We start from the raw sequence: 25,739 nt of genomic DNA, 5'->3' as shown, positions 1-25,739 counted from the left end.
GATTGGGTTCGGGATAGGTGTACTACCTGCACAAGTACCGAGTGGGCAACATGCGCGGCGTATGCACCCCCCTATTGGCGAAAAGAGGTATCCTTAGTCCCAACTCCCGAGGGAGCCGTGATTCTGTATGCGGTTCTGCCCGTTCACATTAATATGCTGATTTTCATGTCGTCCCAACTTGATGGGGAAATAAACACGGGGTAGGATCGTTTCACCCTTCGGCTATTTTGATTACCTACAAGCACGAGTATTTCCTTCACTATCCCCAGTGGAGTCGCCACTGTGAGGGGGTCGAAAAAGCACGAGGCTAATGCGTGACCTCGTCCCTCGTGGGTGTGACGATTCTTTTTATTCAATCAAGTGTGATTGGATTCCCTGTGAGTATACACCCAATTGACTAGTAATATAGGAGTCGCCATTCAGTTTTTAACGACAATGAGAAAAACTGACAAAACCCGGTTATCGTGACATAAAGGGAGTGCAATTATGTTTGACCACGACGGCCGTAGGTTCCCTTGTGATCCCTGGTGCGGGGATCTCTCAATATACACCCGCAAGGTAGAGATTGAGGGTTCGGGGGACTGTAACTACCGAGACGAGTACTTCGCTCGTCGATAACTCCAGAGGCAGGATATCCTTACTAGCTCAGCATAAATAATTGAAGGGACATGCGTTAACTATTAAACTAATCTGAGTTGATTTTAGCAATATGCAACATATAATACTAATTCGATCGTGATTATCTGATTTAAATAGTATTAAGGGGCCTAGCATGATAATCAGATTTCCCAAAAATATTATATTTGTTAGGCGTGATAGAACAATCAGATTAGGTTAGTTTAACAACTCATAAAAAGGGCGAGGAAAGCAGTTAAATCATCGAAAAGGGACACATTACGACGCACCCTTGAGAGGTGCGTCACGGTTCTTAGAAAACTAACCACTTTGACTTTACTGTTTCTCCTTTTTATTTAACGAATCTCAAATTATGGGACAGGATACGTTCTGTTCGATTTATAGATCGATTGCGACAGAACGCGTGAACAGTTTCGCAGCGTGAGGCTTAGGCTAAGGGTTGGAGTCAATACTCAGAATATAATTGTGTGTTGTTGTGTGTTCTTTCACGTCGAATTTAGGGGTCTATTTATAGGGAAGAGTTCGTGGAAAGATAGAATTGCAGAGTTCTAATCCACAAAGAATTAGGTAAAAACACGTACCCAGGTATTTTCAGCGCCCAGGCCTGGGCGCCGAAGATTTCGGTTCCCAGAGCCAGGCGTTGAAAATAGGGTCTGGGCTGTTTTCTTTAGTCAGATTCGGATTCCTGAAATCCGTAGAGTTTGGGACTTAACCGAGTCTTTTAGCGCGTATCAATTTTATGACGGAATGCGTCTGGGCCCGTTACGAACTCTAGGCTCGTTAGGATTTTAATTAATACGTAACTCTTATTTCCGAATCATATTAGGAATAGGATTCTCGCAGTTTTCTATCTCATTTAGGATTTATGTTGGAATGCAACACCTAATTCTGACAGGTTTCTATCTTTTATGATTTGCCACTTTTAGAAGCTACCTTTTACGGCAGTTACTATTTTTAGCAGGATTCCATAAATAGCAGGTTTCGGGTGAAATGAAAAGGGGAATTGAGATTCGTTTATTTCATAGGAGATGCGTTGTCAAGTGGAGATTTACGTTTTCATCATCGAACCTTTCCCTTTCGGGAATGGGGACAAAAGTAGGTGTCTACAACTCCTTCTGTGCTTACATAGTCACTGTATTGCATATTCATCTTGATTAATTCAACATCCAACAAACAATTAAACAACATTTATCATTATTTTAAATTCGACATTTTAATTAATCACCTATAACATCACATGTTGATCGAGGCAAAACAACACCGATATTTGGACGAACGCCATACTTCCCCGGAATCGTCGTTTTGACTTAATTTCATTCAAAATTTAAAGCATATACAAGAGAACATCGAACGCGTGATTTTAAGAGAAATGGAATTTTTTTTTGAAAAAGATAGAGGAATACCTTGAAGGCGACATAGCTATCGGTTTTGTAGGAGAACTGAAGAGAACACAAGATCTGCTTCCTGAGCTCCACTGAATCAACAACGGAAACCAAAAGGAATCAAAAATGAAGAAACCCTATATTAAACAAATCAGATCTCAGATAAAAGAAAACAAGAATTATTACAAGCAAACTTGATTCTACCGGCTTGGTGTTAAGCGCTAGCTAGTAAAGCAAGTCACATACAAATTTCCATGTTTATTTGAGTAAACACAATGCAATCCTTATACAAACAACGCAACCAATTATTTTTTTGTCAAAAACTACAAATAAGCTGGATCTCTATGCAACGAGAACGGAAGCTACTACACTCTTAAGGCCTACATAAAAGTTGAGTAGCATGCACCTTAACGGCGAACGGAAAAATAATTAAAGGAATCTTTAATACCGAACAATAAACAGACCACCCAAAAAATCCAAAACATAACACAAAGGACAAAGTAACTGAGACTGGAGATCACAATCCTAAAGACCACTATATGGCAGGCCTGGAGGAAGTGGGAAGAGAACGGCAGGCAGGTCGAAACTAACCAAGAAGCAAAAACCTTATTTTAACCAACTTCAATCAATAAAAAGAACGGGAAGAAAAGTAAGAGAAGGGGAGAAATTATGAAATACGCTTTGTGGAATTCATCGATTGAAGAAGACCCAATTGCTAAAACAGATAACGGAGTCAGAAAAAGTTATTACCTAAATGACAAAAAATCTAGTAGCACTCTGAATTCAAACGGTGTAGAGCTTATTGAATTCAAATCATCGGCAACAACCTGTTTTACTTCCTCCTTTGAAGCAACATCAGTTACTGTATCTGTTGTGACCATTAGAGAAGCCATCTCCGAGTTGATGTCAAAATTTTTATTGCTCTCACTACCTCTGTTCAATGTGTGGTCATCCACATTGTCTTTATTGCTTGTCCGAGAATGCAAAAAAGAAGCTACAGAGGCAGCAACCTGAAAAGCATCCAATTCTCTCACTCGAGATTCTTCGTTCTATAGATCATCACTTTGCCCTGCCTTTACTTGAATATACTTTTTCTTGCTTTCAGTTTCACCAGACTGTTGCTCAGCTTCAGAGTTAGCCAAGTGTTCTTTCTTTTCAGTCTCAGCTAACAATTCCCTCTTTTCGATTGAAGCAGTTATATAACATAGACCATAATGTTTCAGAAGATTTATCAGCTACATACAAAAGGCAGGCAGTAAATTCCCAATACAAACAACAAACAGAAAATGGTAGTTTCTAGAGGCTATAAATAATTAACAAAATATTGCTCCATAATTCATACAAGTCATCATGAGTAAAACCTATTTACTATTAAAAACGATTAGTAAATTCTTTTGGTAGCTAATTACAAACCCATTTTCAATCACACTAAATACCATTATTTAAGGAAAATAAATCCACATTATTTCTTGAACCTCGACACCAAACTCTTTGTTGCCCGAGAGTATGCTAATTATCTCAGAGCTTCTAGTACACCCACTTAGTTTGGTTCAAGTAGGGGGAGCCCTCTGGCCTACTTCCAATGTTCCAATTAATGTCAAATAATTGAAATTGTTCATGACTTGATTCTCATCCTAAAAAATAGCTTCTGATTGCGTATAAATATAGTGCTACGTATGATTGAATCACGACGTATCTGTTAAAGTGTCAAACGCAATTCGAATTTCTTATTTTCCCTAGCCTTTTTCGTAATTTTCCAAACAAACCTAACCAGTTGCAAGAAGTTGCAACTTGCAATCAACCAGATATTCCAGTTTTCTTTTCCTAACTTTTCAAACAGACATAACAAATTGCAAACAGCTGCAAATCGAAATTAGCCAAGTATCAGAACAACTTTAAGCTAAAACTTCCATCAGAAAAAAGCTCAACAAACATTTAGTAGCATAAAGCTTATACTAATAACTTAAATATTTGTAGTAGAAAGAAGCTCAAAATATTAATAGATAATTCAAACAAACAAAAAAAATCAAAATTCATAAACCCTAAAAATTCATTGACAAACCCAGAAATCAAATCTCAAAAAACTCATTTACAAAAATTAAAATATGGGTATTGATATTAATTTAAGAACAATCAAAACCCATGTACCTTCTGAGCCACAAACGCATCGAAACGTGTGAAATCCAGGAACGGAGCTTTCCTGAGATGAACAACAGACTTGTTTCATAAAGTGAGCAAAGGAGATTGATTCTGGAAGAAGAGCTTCAACGAAGGAGCCGCAAACACTACCAAATCAAATTTTGCAGACATAAATTCACTTAACCTCTTCCCTGTAAAACCCCCCAAAACACAGACTTGTGTTGGAAATCCTAGTGAGAATACGAAAGAAAAATGAGTGGGGAAAAGGAATGTGAAAAATCCCACATGGGAAAAACACCAACTACTTTCAATGTTTATATTTGAGGACTTGAGGGAAATATTTGTGTGACATGGGTGGGCACACAACACACACGCGCGCGGACCGTGGGTTGTAAGCCATGGTACTTGCGGTTCGCGGGCGTGGGTGGGTTTTGTGGGTGGGGTTATTCTTTTTGGTCAAAAGTGGGTTTAGTTAATTCTAACGGGCAGAAAGAATTAATCAACCACTAATCCTGTAACTGTCCCATTAACCCCCACTAAATGTCATTTTAACTGCCTATTAATTACCCAGTAAATGTGGTAACCTCCCACTACTCCACTACTAGCCGTTATGGTTGTTGCATCTCTCCTATAAATACTTCCCTTCTGTTTTTCATAAAGTGACAATACACAAAAAACTGTTCTCTCAATTCTCTCTCTCAAACACTCTTCTGTTCTGGGAAAATATTCTGATCTCCAATCGAGTCTTGTGAGTTCACACAAGTCTTGATGTCGTGTTAACCCTGGAGGACAACCGGAAGCTTTCTACTGCACCGGGGTAGCGCGAAATTGTCTTTTAGAGCAGTGGTTCGGCCGCGGCACGACAATCGTTCTAAATCGGTCACCTCGTTCATCACAATATTGAGATAAGTTTATTCTAATTATATTCCAATTATATTATTGTTGCAACATTGTTCTTTTATAGTATTAAATCGCAACAATCTAAAAGACAATTATATATCAATGTTGCGTATAATTTGAATGGTGTTGCTAAACCTTTTGATTTCTTATTTGGGTGTGTGCATAATTTGATTTGTTTTTTATATGAGTGATTGGAAATCAATATTGCGTACGATAATATATTCTGGTGCTTGAGAATGATTGATTTATGTGATGGTGGTTGACTTACAAATCACCGTTTAGTTGGTATTGGTTTTTAGTATTAAAACTAGGTTAGCACCCGTGCGATGCACGGTTTTATACAAAAATATTGTAAATTTTGTTTACTACTACGTATAATTTTTTTTCTAACCTCTGAACATTAGTAAATTGTATTTTGTATAACATATATATTTTCAGATATACTCGTATGAGGAATATTATTTTATGTTGCTCCGTAATCCGTAAAACATGATATGAAGTAGCAATTACAATTTTGAATAATTATCCTCCAAATAATTTATTTTTAAATTCGGTTTTTTAAATATCTCATTTAACAGCAATCATTAAAAATCTCAACCAAGTAATTCCGAAAACAAAAAATCTCAACCAAGCTTTCCTCTAACTTCTTTTCTTTTTTACGGGAGCTTTGCACCAACTCAAATGGAGGAAGCTCCAAAAAATTGTACCACTAAATTGATTTTCTTTGTAGTACAATCGATTTAATTAATAAAAAAATTATATTATCACATGTAATTAGAGATTCCCTAAATAACTACGGAGTACTTCGTATCTTCATTATCAAATTAACGATCCATGATTGGAGTTATTATCAACATGTTGGCTTCTGAATTTGCAAATTCAATCATAAGAAACAAACTAATATAACTCTATAAGTATTATTCATGTCCATGGTTAATGGAATACAAATTTAAATAAGAAGATAGAGAGGAAAAGACATACACTTGTTGGGTTTAATACTCTGTATACTGGTAGAGGTACAACTTAAAGGGAAGTCACATCTATTTATATTTATAGTATTCTAATTGATAGATTAATGTAATTATTATTTCAGTATTTTGAAGAGTCATGCTTGTTTAAAATACCCATTAACAAATTATCTAGTACAATGAACTATTGAGTATAATCGTTTTAGAAAAATGGCTTTGTACATTTCCATCTAGAAAATTCCCCCAACTGTAATATAATAATTTATCTTCCCAATGCATGGAAATCTGATTCCAATGTGAACATATTTTTCAATTAATCTAAAAACATTAGTTTTCATTATTCCAGTGCACGGATAAATATGTACACTTTACATTCCACTTTAATGGGAACATAAATAATTAATAAAATCTGATTATTAAGAGATGATAAATTGTGTAGCAAGCAATGTACATTTGGGCGGGAAAATATTGAAGGAGATAGTGACATGTGTACAGTTTGGAGGGAAGGATGATGTCAGCGGTATTTCTTTTAGTATAGTTATATAGATGGGCGGAATTCGTCCATTAGGGGAATGAATTAGGCGAATAAAGTTGATTATATATTAATAGCAACTAATGAAAGCGAGTGTTGCAACTACGCGTTTAAGTGGGCATTGTAAAATCTTGATGATAATAAATTGATCATCTCAATTCGGTTGCTATTCTCAATTCTAAACCAATCCTTTAGTAATTATGATAGATTAGTTGACGTATAGATTAGTGTGTTGCACAGGGCAGTAGTAAAGTTAATGAACTCCAAATTTTGATCATGACTTATTGGCCTATTGCACTTCTTATTGGTACTACAGTATTAGTGGGTGCGAGACTAATACTCTAGATAATTATTTCTCGGTAGATTGTTGAATTATATGGCTGCTACTTAGTGCTAGACTGCTAGCATATACTCTATACTGGTCTATTATAGTTGTAGTGACTTACGGATGTATGCGAACTGCAAGCGCGATGACTCCACTTTAGATATACGTAGTACAAAGAGACGATGTCGGACATGTAGGTTACGAGCACAGGGTGTTCAAGACCTTAAATTACAAGAATTTTTGACTACTGGACTATTGATTGTTTCTTGGTTGAGCTAATTATTTTATGTTGGCTTGTTATGATTAGGTACCTTCCTTAATCTTTATAATTTGTAGTATTTTAATATGAGAAACTAACTTGACTGATTCTTGATCATCCAAAACCTAAATTAAATTATTTGCTAACATTGTCCCATGATGATACTTCGATTTTTCTAGAACTGCCATTTATATGTCAGAGTTGCATTGATGTGTCATGGGCCTCATGTCAGGGGACTTGTCCCATAAGGCTACCAGATTGATCAAGTTTGTGAAACATCCAGATCTTAAGTTCTGTACATACTCATTAAAAGGGAAGTTTGCTTCTGAAAGAAATAATGCCCTTGGGTCCAAGTATGCATTTAATGTTAAAGTCTAATAAATGCGGTTCAGTATTAATTAACAAGTTAATAATTCAGTGAGATCAAGTGAGCTGAATTCCTAGCTAGATGCCGCTTCAGTTCAAGTGGAATTAGTGATATTAATCCACATCTTACTCTTGACTGAACCCGTAGGGTCACACAAATAGTACGTAAACGGATCAAGTATTTAATGGCATTAAATACTTCATCTATGGATATTCGGAATCAAAGGATCTTGGTTTCAGTGGGAGCTAAGATCGTCAAAGGCAAACAATGAATACTCCGGAAACGATGATATTGCGGGAAACGGAAATATGGATCGTATCGGAAATATGAATATTATCCAAGTCGTAGATGTTGCCGGAAACGGAAACATGGTACGTATCGGAAAATATTATCGGAAATGGAAATATTGCCGGAATCTGAAATATTGCCGGAAACAGAAATATTGTCGGAATCGGAAATATTTTTGGAATCGGAAAATAATTCTGGAAACGGAAATATTAAATATTTGTTCGAAACGGAAATTAATTCCGGAAACGGAAATGTTAAATATTGTTCGTATCGGAAATGAATTCCGGAATCGGGAAATTAATTGGAAGTGCGTCGTACGAATTAGCATCGGAAGAGACTTGCTAGACGAAGGCCCAGCACGAAGCCAGGCCCGCGTCCAGCAAGCCAAGCGCGCCAACACATCGCAGCCAAGGCCACGCCAGGCCCAGCGCAAGGCCAGGCCCAGCAAGGCCAAGGCGCGCGCGCACGAATGGCCTGCGAGTTGCGCTGCTCGCGTGGGCCGCAAGGCTTGCGTGGGCTGTGGCATGCTCGTGCTCGTATGCGTTTCTGTTCGATACAAATCTTAAATCTAATGGGATTCGTTTAAATATTAATTCCTAATCCTAATAGATAGAATTAGTTAAAAAGAGTTTTAATAAAATTCTAATTAAGCTAATTAGTATCCTAATAGGATTCCAATTTCCTTTCTATACCTCTATAAATATGTGGCCTAGGTTCACAATTTAGGACGAGTTTCAAGTATTCAGAGTGACATTTTGATAGCAAAATTCAGTCACATTGTTGCCCATATTAGCCGGAAATCTCTAGTACCTTAAGGGAGATTCTAGTTGGTCAATCTTAAGGCGGATCCGGACGTGCTGTGGACTTTCTACGGAGGGACGACACTTGAAGTCCTAAAGACTTGTTCTTATTCGGTTCGGGCGCAGCTAGGGAGGGCACGCTACAAAGTGTATGCATCCTAGACTAATTATTTGATTATGTGCAATTAATTTGAATCCTGGCATATTGGTTTTTCCGCATGATTTATGTTGTTCATATGTATCATAACCTAACAGAGGTATCACGAGCCTCTTATTAATTGCATGATCAATTTTTACATAACATGGTTAAATTTTACAAATTTGCAAAGAATTAAAAGGGGTGATTAATTTTCGTAATTGTTAATTAATTGCAAATTGCGTTTATTTAATTATATGTACGCAGTTTTTCGGCAGTTTCTTCGTTACTCAACCAAATCGAGTGATTTTTGTGTCAATTCCGCATGTAAAAGGCATTCTAAAATTTTGACAAAAATAACTATTTTTCGGCCGAACCCAGAATTCCCAAATTCGAAGCCTAACTATGACTTTTCGAAGGTTTTAGTTTTTCGAACGCAAAAGTTTGTAATTTTAAGATGTTAAATTGAATATTTGCGATTCTTGTTGTTAACTCTTGAATTTTTTATTGACCTACTATATATGTTTAACAAATTTGAATTCCTAAGCTTGTTAATTATACAACCTAATTTGTAATTGTAATTAATTTGTTGAAATTCGAATAATTTAGAATTTGATTTGATTTTCATAATTAATTGACGATTTAATTAGGTATCCATGATTAAAAACCACCATAAAATTGTTAATTTGTGATAAATTTTAAAGTTTTATGACCTAGATTTTAATCCATGTTAATCGAAAATTAATTGATTAATAAATTTTCGATTTTTCGCCCTAAAATTATGAAATTAATATGATTTATTAATTTGTCGTTAATTTTAAATTAAAAGTTTTAAATTTTTATGAAAAACGCTCATAAATGTTGCACGCACAAAGCAATGGATGCTACGTGTTACCCTTAAGGGGTGTTGTATAGTGCGGGCACGCGACGACGAGCAAGGGAGCTCGTCGCCCATGCGGTACGAATGCAGCGAGCAACAAGCAAGGCGCGCGCGCAAGGCCTTGGCCTAGGCGTGTGTGCTGTGCGGTGGGCGAGGGCGATGGGGCAAGGCACAAGCGAAGAGCGAGACGCGTGTGGGTAGTGATGGTGCTGCGCCACAGCGCGCCTGGCTCGCCCAAGCAAGCAAGCAGACGCGACGATGCACAGGGGCTGCGCGCAGCGTGGCCAGCGATGGCTGCGTGTGCGTGTGGCGCTGTTGCTCGTGCCTTGTGCAGCGATCAGTCGTACGGGGCGTAGCAGCCTCGTAGCTCGATGGGGCTTGGGCGCAAGCCCAAGTGCCTTGTCTTGCGGCGATTGATACGTTTTGATTTAATTTTAGATTTTCAGTTCGGAAATAATTTTAATTAACTTTAAAATTAACAATTTAAATTGTTTTCCCGTAATTTAATTTTGAATATTATAATTATTATAAATTTTAATTTATACTATTTATTTTACTAAAATTAAAACCTTGAATTAATTTAAATTTAATTGTTTAATTCAACTGAAAATAAATTAAAAAGCGCATTCAATTATAATTTTATATGAGCTTTAAATTTTAATTAAACTTGTATGTTTCCGGTTAGACTAGAAATAAAATTTTATGTTTAAAATTAGTAAAGCATATAAAGTTATTGGTTTAAGTGGGAGCCTTTAGTCATAAACTCTTGATTAGGTCTACAATCCTTTAAGGTTAAAACAACTTGATTAGAATTAATAAGGACTGAATAATTGGTAGATTATTGGTGCCCTTGATTAATTGCTGCAAATATTTATGTGATGCATAACATGTGTTTTTACTAACCAGCTATGTGGGCCATTCATGATAATGAATGGGTGAATGGTATATATTGTATATGTACTGTTTTGCATGTTAATGAAAGTGACTAGTATGGCCCAAATAGGATAGAAAATATGGTCTGCGTACCATTAATTTGAATGTAATATTGGTCTAAAGTACCAAATTTTATTGCTTTTAAATATGGTCTGCGTACCATCAAATAGTTGTAATTAGTTTAATTATAGCTTATCCTATTTGAAGAAAATGGCGGCCTCCCATGGTGAAATTCAAGACGGAGTTTCCAATCCATTTTCAAGACGGACTTTGAAGTTGAAGCTTCAAGATGAAGTCGGCCATACTAGATCACACTTATCTTATGCATGCTTTAAGTTATTTATTGCTTTAAATATGTCTTAATTATGCATGAGATTATGGCTTGATTATGTTGCATGATTAAGGATTTTAGTTCACTTAAAATCTAACCAACATAGTAAGAGCCTTAAGTTCCAAACTTAAAAATTGAGTGAAAAGGTGCCATGCCAAAATAACACTTACTTGGATAACCTTTACATCAATCTAATAATAGTTTTACGCTCAGCGAGGTGTTACTTATTGATCCTAAAGGGGTAAGGTACACAAATAATTGTGAGTACATGTTAGTTTTGCTGAAACTCAACGATATAAGTAAGGAGTCCTTTTATGTCGTGGCAAAATTGATAGGTTTACCTAATAAGTTCTTAGACGTACCTATCAACCAAGAGTAGTTTCTAGACTATTAGAAAAAGGCTTTTGCTTACCTAAAATATTTTAGAATTGAGTCAAAATATATAATGTGCTTAATTCTTCAATGATTTTAGGGTCTTGGAATCATTTTATTCACACCTGCCGGAACAATAAATTTGAATAAAATGCCAATGACTTGTTTAAATTGCATGATTGCTTTAATTTTCAAGTTATTATTCATCATAAATGTTTAGACTTTGCATGCTTCAATGTATGTTTTAATTATTGTTTATAATTAAATATCTTGCACTGCAGTAAATCCTTTTAGAAAGGTAACAGTAAATTTCGTCGATTGGTAGTGAATCCAAGAACGATTCACGGAAATGAGAGAAAATGAGCAATTTAAAATGTACGTTTCTTTTAGCGACTTTTATGGTTGTTTTTTAGTATCAAAGTCGAATGGCGAACCGATTGGTGCTTGTGAATTCAAAATAAAATGTAGTTTTGAGATCATAAAGCATTGAGTTTAAACGCTCAGCTTTACCAATGGTTAACAACCTAAAATCTTTTTTCCATTTAATTCTCGAATGAGTCTAGTCCCTAGACATTCGAATAGATCGATGCTTAGAGAACTTTAGAAGCTTCTGGTAAGATCATCTAGTTGAAACAGAATATTCAACATAAATGGTAAGAACTTTGTTGGAGTGACATTGGACATGTCTAAACAAAGTATAAAAGTCAACACTAGAGAATTCAATTCTTAAGGCTATTAGAAAGGGTACAAGAAGTAGGAAAACAAAGGAACAAATGAAAGGAATTTACAATTCCGTTTCTACCTATAAGTTTATGTTTAAAGAGCAGTGACCTAGCAATCAAACTTCCTTGGTATCATATACCGCTTGAGGTTCTTACTTTGGTAATGACTCAAACAATGGAAGCTAGGATACACTAATGACCTACAAGTGGGAAATGAAGCATGGCAATGCTACATTAGTTGTAGGGTCATCTAGTTTGTTTTAAGTCCTTTCAAAGGCTGGAACTTAATGGCTATTTTGTTCCATAATCAGCATACCTAAATTTTTGCTTCAAACACAGAAAGACTCACATTCAAGAAAAACAAAAACAATGTTTGTTTGTTTATTTGAACGAAATGGTCATTTACGGGTTGAGTCAATATGCTTGATTAAAACAAACAACTCTTTAACAATAGAACTTTACTAGGTTCAAATCAACCTCTTGATTTGAGTTCCACAAACCTTTAGCATTGTTACTTAGACCATATCAACAAGTTAACATTCAAAAGCTCTACTTTGATGGACTTTTGAAAGTTGATTGATTTCTAGATCATTTAAGACGAGCTAGTCTTACTTGTTGAAAGTAACAAAGGATATGAACTATTGTTAGAACGCCTAGACAATAGAATTCAAAGCTAAAGAAAGATTTTATGACTTTATTATTTCACATGGACTTGAGTGAATATAGGTTTATTTACTCAAATGTGATATAAGTTTGAATCTGTTTGGCTAGTTCAAAGATTCAGAAGTATGAAATCCACATGGCAAGAAATCATAAATATCTAGGTTAGATCATGACGATGATTACTTTACGTCCAAATATGATCATCAATGATTGTGTGTTGTAATTTCACGATCTAGCTCCATAAGATATGGCATATCTAAGTTGGAATGATCGAAGTCAATTAGTATTTGATTCGATCAATGATGAATCATAAAGACTTTTCCTAAAATTTCTAAAAAAAAATGCTCAACTACCACCAAACTAAACCAAATTCGTCAAAGCTATTGAAAAGTAATTTCGGATATCTTTTCAATAATATATATCTAAAGAGTTGCAAAACTCAGTAGGAGCTTAGTGTTTGTTATTTAACAAACTAAGGCCCAAGTATAGATATATGTTTCATTGTGATTTATTCAAATGAGACACAAGGGTATTGTTTCTACCACGAATTTTTGAGAACATAATGTTTGTTTGCTCGAAATAATGTCCTTTTGGAGATTCGTTTCCAAAATGACAAGTGGGAGAAAATAGACCTCGAAAGTCTTCGAGGTGAACAACAAACATAAACGGACATTCCGGAGGCTTTTCGAACTTCTTTAGAAAATCCGAACACTTATTCTTTAAGGACTTTAGAAGTGGCTTTAAAGAATAGACATCTCTTGTTGGACTTTACAAGTGCTTCAAGGAGAACAAAATATTCAAAGGACTTTCAAGTGGCTGTTGATATTCTATTGTTTGATGTTCTATACCCAAGTAGGCATAGAGTTCAAGTCACTGAAACTATGATATTCTTCTATTAGATAGTGAAGAAACATAGAGTTCGGGTCAATGAAACTATGAGATTCTTCTATTAGATAGTAAAGAAACCTACAACTTGCAGTCAAACTATTATCATGTAGATTAATGAGTTTGTTGTAAGAAAGCTATGACGAAACCCAGATTCCCTAAAATGGTTAGAGGCCATATATAGACTTAATGTTTAATTGGTTAAAGGCCATAAAAACATAATAAATGTTTTGATGACAAAATTGAAATTTTGTTGATTTGTAAGAATAGGTTAACACCTATTGGTTGCAAATTGGTTTTAAGGATAAAAACCATCAAACATGGAATAGTGTTCACACACAAAGCTAGATTAGTTGCTAAAGGTTACAAGCAAATTCACAGTGTGGATTGTGTTGAAACCTCGTGCAAAATCATAATGCTCAAGTCTACAAATCAAGCAATGATTGCATATTGGTACATATGGCAATTGGATGACAAAACGTATTCCTAAATCAAATGTTGGAATAAACTATGTACATGACATGTCATAGCATTTGTGGATCAAATAAATACTTGAAAAGGAAAAGCTAGCTTATGAAATCTAAGTACAGATTTAAGCAAGCAATTGGGAATTGGAAATGTATTTTAGTGAAGCTAATAAGTATTTTAGTTTCATAAAATGTACATAAATCTTATAGGTATATAAGAAGTTTAGTGGGAGTACATAAAACTTAATGGTCCTATGTGTATCACACATATCTCTCTATTATGAAATAACATTCAAATGCTAATGACTTAGATTTGAAATTATTCATCAATGATGGACCATGGCGAAACTTAGTACATACTGGGTATTAAGATCTATTTACAAAGATCTTATAATATTGTTTTGGATTAAGTAATGGCATTTACTAAATCAAACACGAAAGACTCCTTAGGATATATTCGACCCATGTGAATAAATCTAAGTAGTGAATGTTTGAACTATGTATAAGAATTTACTAAGTTAAACATCAAAGGATCTAAATGAGATTCTTAACCTATATTATATGTCAAAGAATTTAGCTGGATTAAGCATCTACTGAAACTAGATAAGCTAAAGTTACATGAATAGAATTAAATTGGGAATTATTCTACAAAAGAATTTATCATGTATGATATAATATGAGGATCGCCAAAAACGTATCGTAAGGCTTTAGGCATGACGAACATATAACCAATCTCTATTGATCTAAGTAAAGATCAACTAGATTGAGATCAAGAAAAACTTATGGTACTTGAAAAGGTACATAAGAGTAGTTCTTGATTCAAGGAAATAAAGATATGCTAAATATTGATGCTACACGCATAAACACTGGCAAAGGATCAAGCAAGATTCCTTTGGAGTTAACCATTGACAAGGACGAGCTAAAGAGCATCGTGTTTTGAAATGGCAACATGGATCGGAGACCATGAGTTGTTGAGTGGGAAATTAAATATTAATTTTTATGTTCTAAGATACAGCTGGAAATTCTTCCACATATATGTGAACTGCTTGGATAAGTAAATCCAACCAAAGTATCACTAGCAACCTGTACAGTTGAAGTAAAAGTAATTATTGCCTAAGAAGCAATAAAACAGGGTTGTTTAAAGTTCTTCAGTGAACTTGGGTAGATCACCTATCTGCTGGCTTGATGGTTCTTCATTGAAAAATGCGTCGAACCACTCTTGAAGCAAGAAAAACGTCTGCTAACTTGATGGTTCTTCATTGAGAAATGCGTAGAACCACTATCGAAGTAAGAAAGACTAGATCACATAATAAACAAACTCAAAAAGATCTTATCATCATATCTCGAAGAACATTCGATTAAAAGGATATTAAGATTGGCAAAGCATGATAACTAAACCTATGCAACAAGTGAGAAGCAACACTCACATTGTAGGACTGGAAATCAAGCATAGCTTTGAATTCCATGAACTGTTTTAAAGATGGGTTTGAGGGCCATGGTTGTAAAACATTGGGGTTGAACATTTATCATATATGAAATGTATTTTCATATTCCATTTAATCTTGGTTTAGTATTAAATGATTAGTCCTTTCAATTTGACAATATATTCAAGATAGACTGTCAGGACCAGTCCTGTGACTAAGAAATGTCTATCAAGTGAACTTGAATGTCAAAAGTTGAAAATGGTCCCTGGTCGGAGTTTTCTATAAAGATGGACGCATAGAAAACGTTAGACGACTAGAATGCAAGATGACTAGTAGTTCTGTTTCTTGAACTATGTGGACATGGCAATGTCGTAATCATTTGCATAGATACTTACTTTGGGAAGACTAGTATCGGACAGACCTATGAAACTTTACTGTAAGAGATGAAAATCTGTCATAAGTAAATTTCATTAAAATTATTAGACACTAATCCTCAATACCTGACTGATTTGAGATTACTTGTTTGAGAACTGCTTACTTTGACGTTGTCAACCGTCGCACCGTAAAAGGAGGCTATAAAGGCAACGCTCAGGTAATAACCTATATATCAAACGAAGTCTAATATCAAGATCGCAAGATTGGGATTGTCCTCCCATAAATCAGGATGAGATGCTAAAAGTTGTACAAGGCCACTCGGAGAGCTAGAAACTGTAAAATGCATGGTCGTGCTCAGATGAATCATAGGCTATGATTATCTGTTTATTTGATCAGTTGAACTCTGAAACCGAGTAACACCTCTGGACATAATAAGGATGACAACTCTTACCTTATGTTCAAGAGCAAGCATTGAGCGACAAAGGAATTAGGAAATGCACACTTGTCCCTAAGGACAAGTGGGAGACTGAAGGAAATAATGCCCTTGGTCCAAGTATGCATTTAATGTTAAGTCTAATAAATGCGGTTCAGTATTAATTAACAAGTTAATAATTCAGTGAGATCAAGTGAGCTGAATGCCTAGCTAGAGGCCACTTCAGTTCAAGTGGAATTAATGATATTAATCCACAACTTACTCTTGACTGAACCCGTAGGGTCACACAAATAGTACGTAAACGGATCAAGTATTTAATGGAATTAAATACTCCATCTATGGATATTCGGAATCGACGGATCTTGGTTTCAGTGGGAGCTGAGATCGTCCAAGGCAAGTAAATGATTACTCCGGAAAAGATGATATTGCCGGAAACGGAAATATGGATCGTATCGGAAATATAAATATTATCCAAGTCGTAGATGTTGCCGGAAACGGAAACATGGTACGTATCGGAAAATATTATCGGAAATGGAAATATAATCGGAATCGGAAATATTGCCGGAAACGGAAATATTGTCAGAATCAGAAATATTATCGGAATCGGAAAATAATTCCGGAAACGGAAATATTAAATATTTGTTCGAAACGAAAATTAATTTCGGAATCGAAAATGTTAAATATTGTTCGTATCGGAAATGAATTCCGGAATCGGGAATTTAATCGGAAGCGTATCGTACGAATTAGCATCGGACGAGGCTTGCTAGACGAAGGCCCAGCACAAAGCCAGGCCGTCGCCCAGCAAGCCACACGCATCAAGCAAACATGCCAAGGCCTCGACCAGGCCCAGCGCAAATCCAGGCCCAGCCAAGGCTTGGCGCGCGCGAACGGATCAAACGAATGGGCTGCAAGCATGGGCCAAGGCGCCGTACGGTGCTCGTGCGGTGCTCGTGTGCGTGCTATACGAATCCTAAAGCTATCGGAATTCGTGCATTGATTAAATCCTAATACTAAAAGATTAAATTAATTATTTAGAGTTCTAAAAGGATTCTAATTAATTAATTATTATTCTAACAGGATTCGAAATCCTTTCCATGGTTCTATAAATATATGCCTAGGGTCATAAATTTATATACGCGTTTTTTAACAAGTATTCATACAATAAAAGCAGTGATTTTTTAGCAGAAAAATCGGTCACATTCTTTCCCATAATAGCCGAAAATTATAGTACCTTAAGGGCGATTCTAGTTGGTCAATCTTAAGGCGGATCCGGACGTGCTGTGGACTATCTACGGAGGGACGACACTTGGAGTCCTAAAGACTTGTTCTTGTTCAGTTCGGGCGCAGCTAGGGAGGGCACGCTACAAAGTGTATGCACCTAAACTATGCTAACTGATTATGTGTAAATAATATGTTTCCTGGCATTAAGGTTTTCCCCATGATTTATGTTTTGTCATATGTATTATAACCTAACAGCCCTCTGGGCTAGTTTTGGAACTGGAAGATTGTTTCCATGTTCCAAGTCTTACTAAAAACATCATTTATGTTTCTTGCTTAGATGCTAAGGGATTTTCCTTTTTAATAAAAGACAATAGTTGTTCGTTTTATTTTAAAGAGATGTTTTATGGATCTGCTAGATTAGTCAATGGACTTTATTTATTAGATCACGACAAACAAGTTTATAAAATAAATACCAAAAAGGCAAAAAGGATGATTCAGATCTCACCTATCTGTGGCATTGACGATTAGGCCATATTAACTTGAAACGCATAGAAAGACTTCAAAAGGAAGGAATTCTAGAACCATTTGACTTAGAGGATTATGGTAAGTGCAAATCATGTTTACTTGGAAAAATGACAAAGCAACCTTTCTTTAAAGTTGGAGAAAGAGCAACTGAACTATTGGGTTTAATCCATACAGATGTATGTGGACCAATGAGTACAAATGCTAGAGGTGGTTTCAGCTACTTTATCACTTTCGCTGATGACTTCAGTAGATATGGTTATGTCTACCTGATGAAGCATAAGTCTGAATCCTTTGACAAATTCAAGGAATTTCAGAGTGAAGTAGAGAATCAATTAGGCAAGAAGACAAAGGCACTGCGGTCTGACAGAGGCGGTGAATATCTGAACTATGAATTTGATGACCATCTGAAAGAATGTGGAATTCTATCAGAATTGATTCCTCCTCGAACACCACAATGGAACGGTGTGTCGGAACGGAAGAACAGAACCTTGCTAGACATGGTTAGATCAATGATGGGTCAGGCCGAACTTCCAATAGAATTTGGGGACATGCACTAAATACAACTGCACTCACTATAAATAGAGCTCCGTCTAAAGCTGTTAAAAAAAATCCATATGAGTTATGGTTTGGAAAGCCTCCAAAAGTGTCTTTTCTTAAGATTTGGGGATGTGAAGTATACGTCAAACGATTAATTTCAGACAAACTTCATCCAAAATCTGACAAATGTATCCTTGTGGGCTACCCCAAGGAAACAAAGGGGTATTACTTCAACAATACATCTGAGAACAAGATGTTTGTTGCTCGAAATGGTATCTTTTTGGAAAAGAATCACATTTCCAAAACGACAAGTGGGAGAAAAGTAGACCTCGGAGAAATTCGAGTCGAACAACAAACTCCAGAGAATGCTCAAGATGACAATCAGGATGAAACTCAGATATCTTTAGAAGTATCTGGTGAGAATCAAGGACCATCTAGAAATGTAACCCCGCGTAGATCGCAGAGATATAGATCTCAACCGGAAAGGTACTTAGGTATTTTGACGAACGAGAGCTATGACGTTCTGTTACTTGAAAGTGATGAACCCGCGACTTACAAACAAGCTATGACGAGCCCTAGCTCCAAGCAATGGCAAGAAGCCATGCAATCTGAATTAGACTCCATGTCTGAAAATTAAGTTTGGGATTTGGTCGATTTTCCAGATGGCTACCAAGCCATTGGAAGCAAATGGGTTTCCAAACTGAAAAAGGACAAGGATGGGAAACTTGAAGTTTTCAAAGCTAGATTGGTTGCAAAAGGTTACAGGCAAGTCCACGGTGTGGATTACGATGAAACCTTTTCACCAGTTGCAATGCTAAAGTCTATTCGGATAATGTTAGCAATCGCTGCATATTACGATTACGAAATATGGCAGATGGATGTCAAAACCTCTTTCTTAAACGGCGTTTTAACATAAACTGTGTTTATGACACAGCCTGAGGGTTTTGAGGATCCAAAGAACGCTAAAAAGGTATGCAAGCTTAAGAAATCAATCTACGGATTGAAGCAGGCATCAAGGAGATGGAATATACGTTTTGATGAAGCAGTCAGTGACTTTGGTTTCATCAAGAACGCAGACGAATATTATGTATACAAGAAGGTCAGTGGTAGCAAAACTGCTTTTCTAGTATTATATGTCGACGACATATTACTTATCGGAAATGCCATTCCTATGTTGAACTCTGTCAAGATTTGGCTTGGGAAATGTTTTTCGATGAAGGATCTAGGAGAAGCACACTACATACCGGGCCTCAAGATTTACAGAGATAGATCTAAAAGGATGATTGGACTTAGTCAGAGCACTTATATCAATAAGGTGCTTGAAAGGTTCAAGATGGCAGACTCCAAGCGAGGCTACCTACCCATGTCTCATGGAATGACTCTAAGCAAGACTCAGTGCCCAAAAACACTTGATGAGCATAGACGAATGAGTGGGATTCCATATGCATCATTGATTGGTTCAATAATTTATGCTATGATATGTACACGCCCGGATGTTGCATATGCACTCAGTGCTACGAGCAGATACCAGTCAGACCTAGGAGAGGCACATTGGACTACTGCCAAGAACATTCTGAAGTACCTGAAAAGGCACAAAGATGACTTCCTGGTCTATGGTGGAGATGATGAATTAATTGTTAAAGGATATACGGACGCAAGTTTCCAAACCAACAAAGATAATTTCAGATCACAGTCTGGGTTTGTCTTCTGCCTCAACGGAGGTGCAGTAAGCTGGAAAAGTGCTAAGCAAAGCACCATTGCGAATTCTACCACTGAAGCGGAGTACATTGCTGCACATGAAGCAGCAAAGGAAGCTATATGGCTAAGGAAGTTCATAGGTGAACTTGGTGTAGTCCCCTCCATTAAAGGACCAATAGCTCTGTATTGTGATAATAATGGAGCTATTGCACAGGCAAAGGAGCCTAGACACCACCAGAGAGTCAAGCATGTACTTCGTAGATTTCACCTTCTACGAGAGTTCGTTGAAAGAAAAGAAGTCGAGATAAACAAGATTGGAACTGATGACAACATCTCAGATCCATTGACTAAACCTCTGCCGCAGGCGAAGCACAACTCGCACACTGCAGCTATGGGAATCAAGCATATTGGAGAATGGCTTTGATGTCCTTGTTTAATGTTTTAAAGTTTTAGAGTTTAATACTTTGTAAAACATTATTGGTTAATCATTCACATAAATGAATATAATTCATTTTTCCATTTAATTTGTGGTTTATTAAATGATGAGTCCCTTCAATTTGACGAAATATTCAAGATAGACTGTCAGGACCAGTCTTGTGACTAAGAAATGTCTATCAAGTGAACTTGAATGTCAAAAGTTGAGAATGGTCCCTGGTCGGAGTTTTCTATAAAGATGGACGCATAGAAAACGTTAGACAACTAGAATGCAAGATGACTAGTAGTTCTGTTTCTTGAACTATGTGGACATGGCAATGTCGTAATCATTTGCATAGATACTTACTTTGGGAAGACTAGTATCGAACAGACCTATGAAACTTTACTGTAAGAGATGACACTAGTAGAAAAAACCCTTATTGCAGCGGGCTTTTAGACCCCTGTTGCAGCGTACATCGTATGCTGCAACTGGGGGGCCTGCAACAAGTCTGAACTTGTTGCAGCGTACAATGTTCGCTGCGAAAAGTACTTTTTTGCAGCGTACATATGCATGTACGCTGCAACAAGTGTCTAAATTTTCGCCAAAATCTTAACTTATTGCAGCGTACAAATAGGTGTACGCTGTAAAAAAACCCAACCTGTTGCAGCGAACATCTATTTGTACGCTGCAACAAGTCTGGTTTTTTGCCAAAATTTTACACCCTTGTTGCAGCGTACATATATATGTACGCTGCAACAAGGGTGTAAAATTTTAGTTTTATGGATACCTAGAGTGCCCAAATATAGAAACCTATCACAACAATAATAGAATATCGCAACCTGTATAACAAATATAAAAACAATAAATGGTGTTTTGTAGATATCGCAAAACCAAAGTGCACGTACCATATACATTTAAATATATGTACGTTCCAATTTCAACGTACGCATACATTTTAACATAAAAGATTGTTCTATAACATCTAAACCAACACAACTCGATCAAGCGCCCTCGGGCCAATAATAAATACTTGCAACCCATTGCTCACGAACCACATCAATTTCCTCACTAGCATAAGGCGTATTCCTCGGAGTGTAGACCTTTACCAAAAAAAAATATTAATGGGAGCATTAGATTAAATGCAAATAATATCACATTTTAACATTCGAGCAAATAATGGCAATGTCCTAATAGTCTAAAATACGAATCAAGAGTAAGGAAAATTAATTAATTACCTCATCTAGCCTAAGGTTATGCATATTAAACATGTAATAAGTTTAAAATGAGTCATTAGGTTCTATAGTTCAAAGTTGGGAGCAAAAATGACTCATTTTAGCCTAAATATGACCTACAATGACCAAACAAGCCTTAAATGTACATAAGTAAATTAGAATAAGTCTAAATAACTTAAAAATAAGCATATTAATCATATAATAAGTTTAAAATGAGTCCTTAGATTATTTAGTTCAAAGTTGGGAGCGAAAATGTCTAAATATGACCTATAACGACCCAATGAGTCTTAAATGTGCATAATAGATTGGAATGAGTATTATAAAGTTAAAACAAAGCATATTAATCATGTAAAAGGTTTAAAATGAGTCTTTATGTTCTTTAGTTCATAGTTGGAAACGTAAATGTCATTTTAGCCTAAATATGTCCTATAATGACCAAACAAGCCTTAAATGTGCATAAATAGATTGGAATAAGTCTTAGAAAGTTAAGACTAGGCACATTAATCATGTAAAAGGTTTAAAATGACTCTTTAGGTTCTTTAGTTCAAAGTTGGGAACGAAAATGTCATTTTAGCCTAAATATGACCTATAACGACCCAATGAGCCTTAAACGTGCATAAATAGATTGGAACGAGTCTTAGAAAGTTAAATTTATGCATATTAAACATGTAATAAGTTTAAAATGAGTCCTTAAGTTCTTTATTTCAAATTTGGGAACGAAAATGCCTCATTTTAGCCTAAATATGACCTATAACGACCAAACAAGCCTTAAATGTACATAAGTAGATTAGAATAAGCCTTAGAAACATAAAAATAAGCATTTTAATCATATAATAAGTTTAAAATGAGTCCTTAGGTTATTTAGTTCAAAGTCGGGAGCGAAAATGTCTAAATATGACCTATAACGACCCAATTAGTCTTAAATGTGCATAAATAGATTGGAATGAGTATTATAAAGTTAAAACTAAGAATATTAATCATGTAAAAGGTTTAAAATGAGTCCTTAGGTTCTTTAGTTCATAGTTAGGAACAAAAATGTCATTTTAGCCTAAATATGTCCTATAATGACCAAACAAGCCTTAAATGTGCATAAATAGATTGGAATAAGTCTTAGAAAGTTTAAACTAAGAACATTAATCATGTAAAAGGTTTAAAATGACTCTTTAGGTTCTTTAGTTCAAAGTTGGGAACGAAAATGTCATTTTAGCCTAAATATGACCTATAACGACCCAATGAGCCTTATGAAGGAAATAATGCCCTTGGTCCAAGTATGCATTCTATGTTAAGTCTAATAAATGCGGTTTAGTATTAATTAACAAGTTAATAATTCAGTGAGATCAAGTGAGCTGAATGCCTAGCTAGAGGCCGCTTCAGTTCAAGTGGAATTAATGATATTAATCCACAGCTTACTCTTGACTGAACCCGTAGGGTCACACAAATAGTACGTAAACGGATCAAGTATTTAATGGCATTAAATACTCCATCTATGAATATTCGGAACCGACGGATCTTGGTTTCAGTGGGAGCTAAGATCGTCACAGGCAAGAAATGAATACTCCGGAAACGGTGATATTGCCGGAAACGGAAATATGGATCGTATCGGAAATATAAATATTATCCAAGTCATAGATGTTGCCGGAAACGGAAACATGGTACGTATCGGAAAATATTATCGGAAATAGAAATATTGCCAGAATCGGAAATATTGCCGGAAACGGAAATATTGTCAGAATCGGAAATATTACCGGAATCGGAAAATAATTCCGGAAACGGAAATATTAAATATTTGTTCGAAACGGAAATTAATTCCGGAATCGGAAATATTAAATATTGTTCGTATCGGAAATGAATTCCGGAATCGGAAAATTTAATCGGAAGCGCATCGTACGAATAAGCATCGGACGAGGCCTGCCGGACGAGGCCCAGCACGAAGCCAGGCCATCGCCCAGCAAGCCAAGCGCGCCGCACAAACAGCCTCGCCAGGCCCAGCGCAAGGCCAGGCCCAGCAGGCTGCGCAGCGCGCACAGCGCGCACAGCACGCGCAGCGCGCAGCGCGCGCGGGCGCTGCGTGGGCTGCTGCTCGCGCGCACGCATGGGGGCCCATCGTGGGTGCCGTGCGTGTGTGTGCAAGTGTTTGTGTTCGTGCACGTTTCCTAAAACATGCAGAGTTCGGTTAATGATTAAATTCCTAATTCTATTTGATAAATTAATTGAATTAGAGTTCTTGTAGGATTCTAGGTTTAATTAATTTGTATCTGAATAGGATTTCGATTCCCTTTCCATACCCCTATAAATATGAGGCTAGGGCTCACAATTTATAACAAGTTTCAAAGTATTCAAAGTGAGTTTTTGAGAGAAAAATTCAGTCACACATTTGCCTATAAAGTGCCGAAAATAATAGTACCTTAAGGGCGATTCTAGTTGGTCAATCTTAAGGCGGATCCGGACGTGCTGTGGACTATCTACGGAGGGACGACACTTGGAGTCCTAAAGACTTGTTCTTGTTCGGTTCGGGCGCAGCTAGGGAAGGCACGCAACAAAGAGTATGCATCTAAACTATGCTAAATGATTATGTGTAAATAATATGTTTTCCTGGCTTTATGGTTTTTCCGCATGATTTATGAATTGTCATATGTATCATAACCTAACAGTGGTATCACGAGCCCCTTATTATTTTCATAATCTAAATTGCATAAACATGGTTAAATATTACAAATTTGCAAGAATTAAAAGGGGTGATTAATTTTCGTAATTGTTAATTAATTGTAAATTGCGTTTATTTAATTATACGTACGCAGTTTTTCGGCAGTTTCTTCGTTACTCATCCGAATTGAGTGATTTTTGTGTCAATTCCGCATGTAAAAGGCATTCTAAAATTTTCAAATTCTCAAATTCGAAGCCTAACTATGACTTTTCGAAGGTTTTAGTTTTTCGAATGCAAAATTTCGTAAATTTAAGATGTTAAATTAAATATTTGCGATTCTTGTTGATAAATCTTGAATTTTTGATTGACCTACTGCATATGTTTAACAAGTTTGAAATGCCTAGTCTTGTTAATTATGCAATCTAATTTGTAATTATGATTAATTTGTTGAAAATTAGAATAATTTAGAATTAATTTGATTTTCATAATTAATTGTAATTTAATTAGAAACCTATGATTAAAAACCACCATAAAAATTGTAAATTTATGATAAATTTTAAATTTTTATGACCTAGACTTGAATCCATAACAATCGGAAATCAATTGGATAATAAATTTTCGATTTTTCGCCCTAAAATTATGAAATTAATAATATTTATTAATTTGTCATTAATTTTATAAATTTTAAATTTTTATGCGATTCGTTCATAAAACTTGCACGCACAAAGCAATGGACGCTTCGTGTTACCCTTAAGGGGTGTTGTATAATGCGGGCATGCGACGACGAGCAAGGGAGCTCGTCGCCCGTGCGGCACGAATGCAATGAGCAAGGGCGTAGTGCACGAGCACAAGGCAGCAGCCCTGCCTTGTGTCGTGTGCCACGAGCAATGGACGAATGGGCATGGGCGAAGGGCAAGCCAAGGCAGTCGCGTGTGGGAAGCAAGCGAGCTGCGCCACAACGCGCGCTACCTCGCACAAGAGCGCGCAGCCTCGCGCGCAGCGAGCGCAAGCTCGCGTGCCACGAGCGCTGCGCCCAGCATTGCTCGCGCGCACAGCGAGCAATGTCGCGCGCCCAGCGAGCGATGGCTCGCGCGCCCAGCGAGCGATGTCGCCCGCCCAGCGAGCGATGTCGCGCGCCCAGCGAGCGATGGCTCGCGCGCCCAGCGAGCGATGTCGCGCGCCCAGCGAGCGATGTCGCGCGCCCAGCGAGCGATGTCGCGCGCGCACTGCGAGCGATAGCTCGCGTGCGA

This window comes from Spinacia oleracea, chromosome 1 (genome assembly GCF_020520425.1).
Source record: "Spinacia oleracea cultivar Varoflay chromosome 1, BTI_SOV_V1, whole genome shotgun sequence".
Taxonomy (NCBI): domain Eukaryota; kingdom Viridiplantae; phylum Streptophyta; class Magnoliopsida; order Caryophyllales; family Amaranthaceae; genus Spinacia; species Spinacia oleracea.
Note: the sequence above shows the minus strand (reverse complement) of the source record.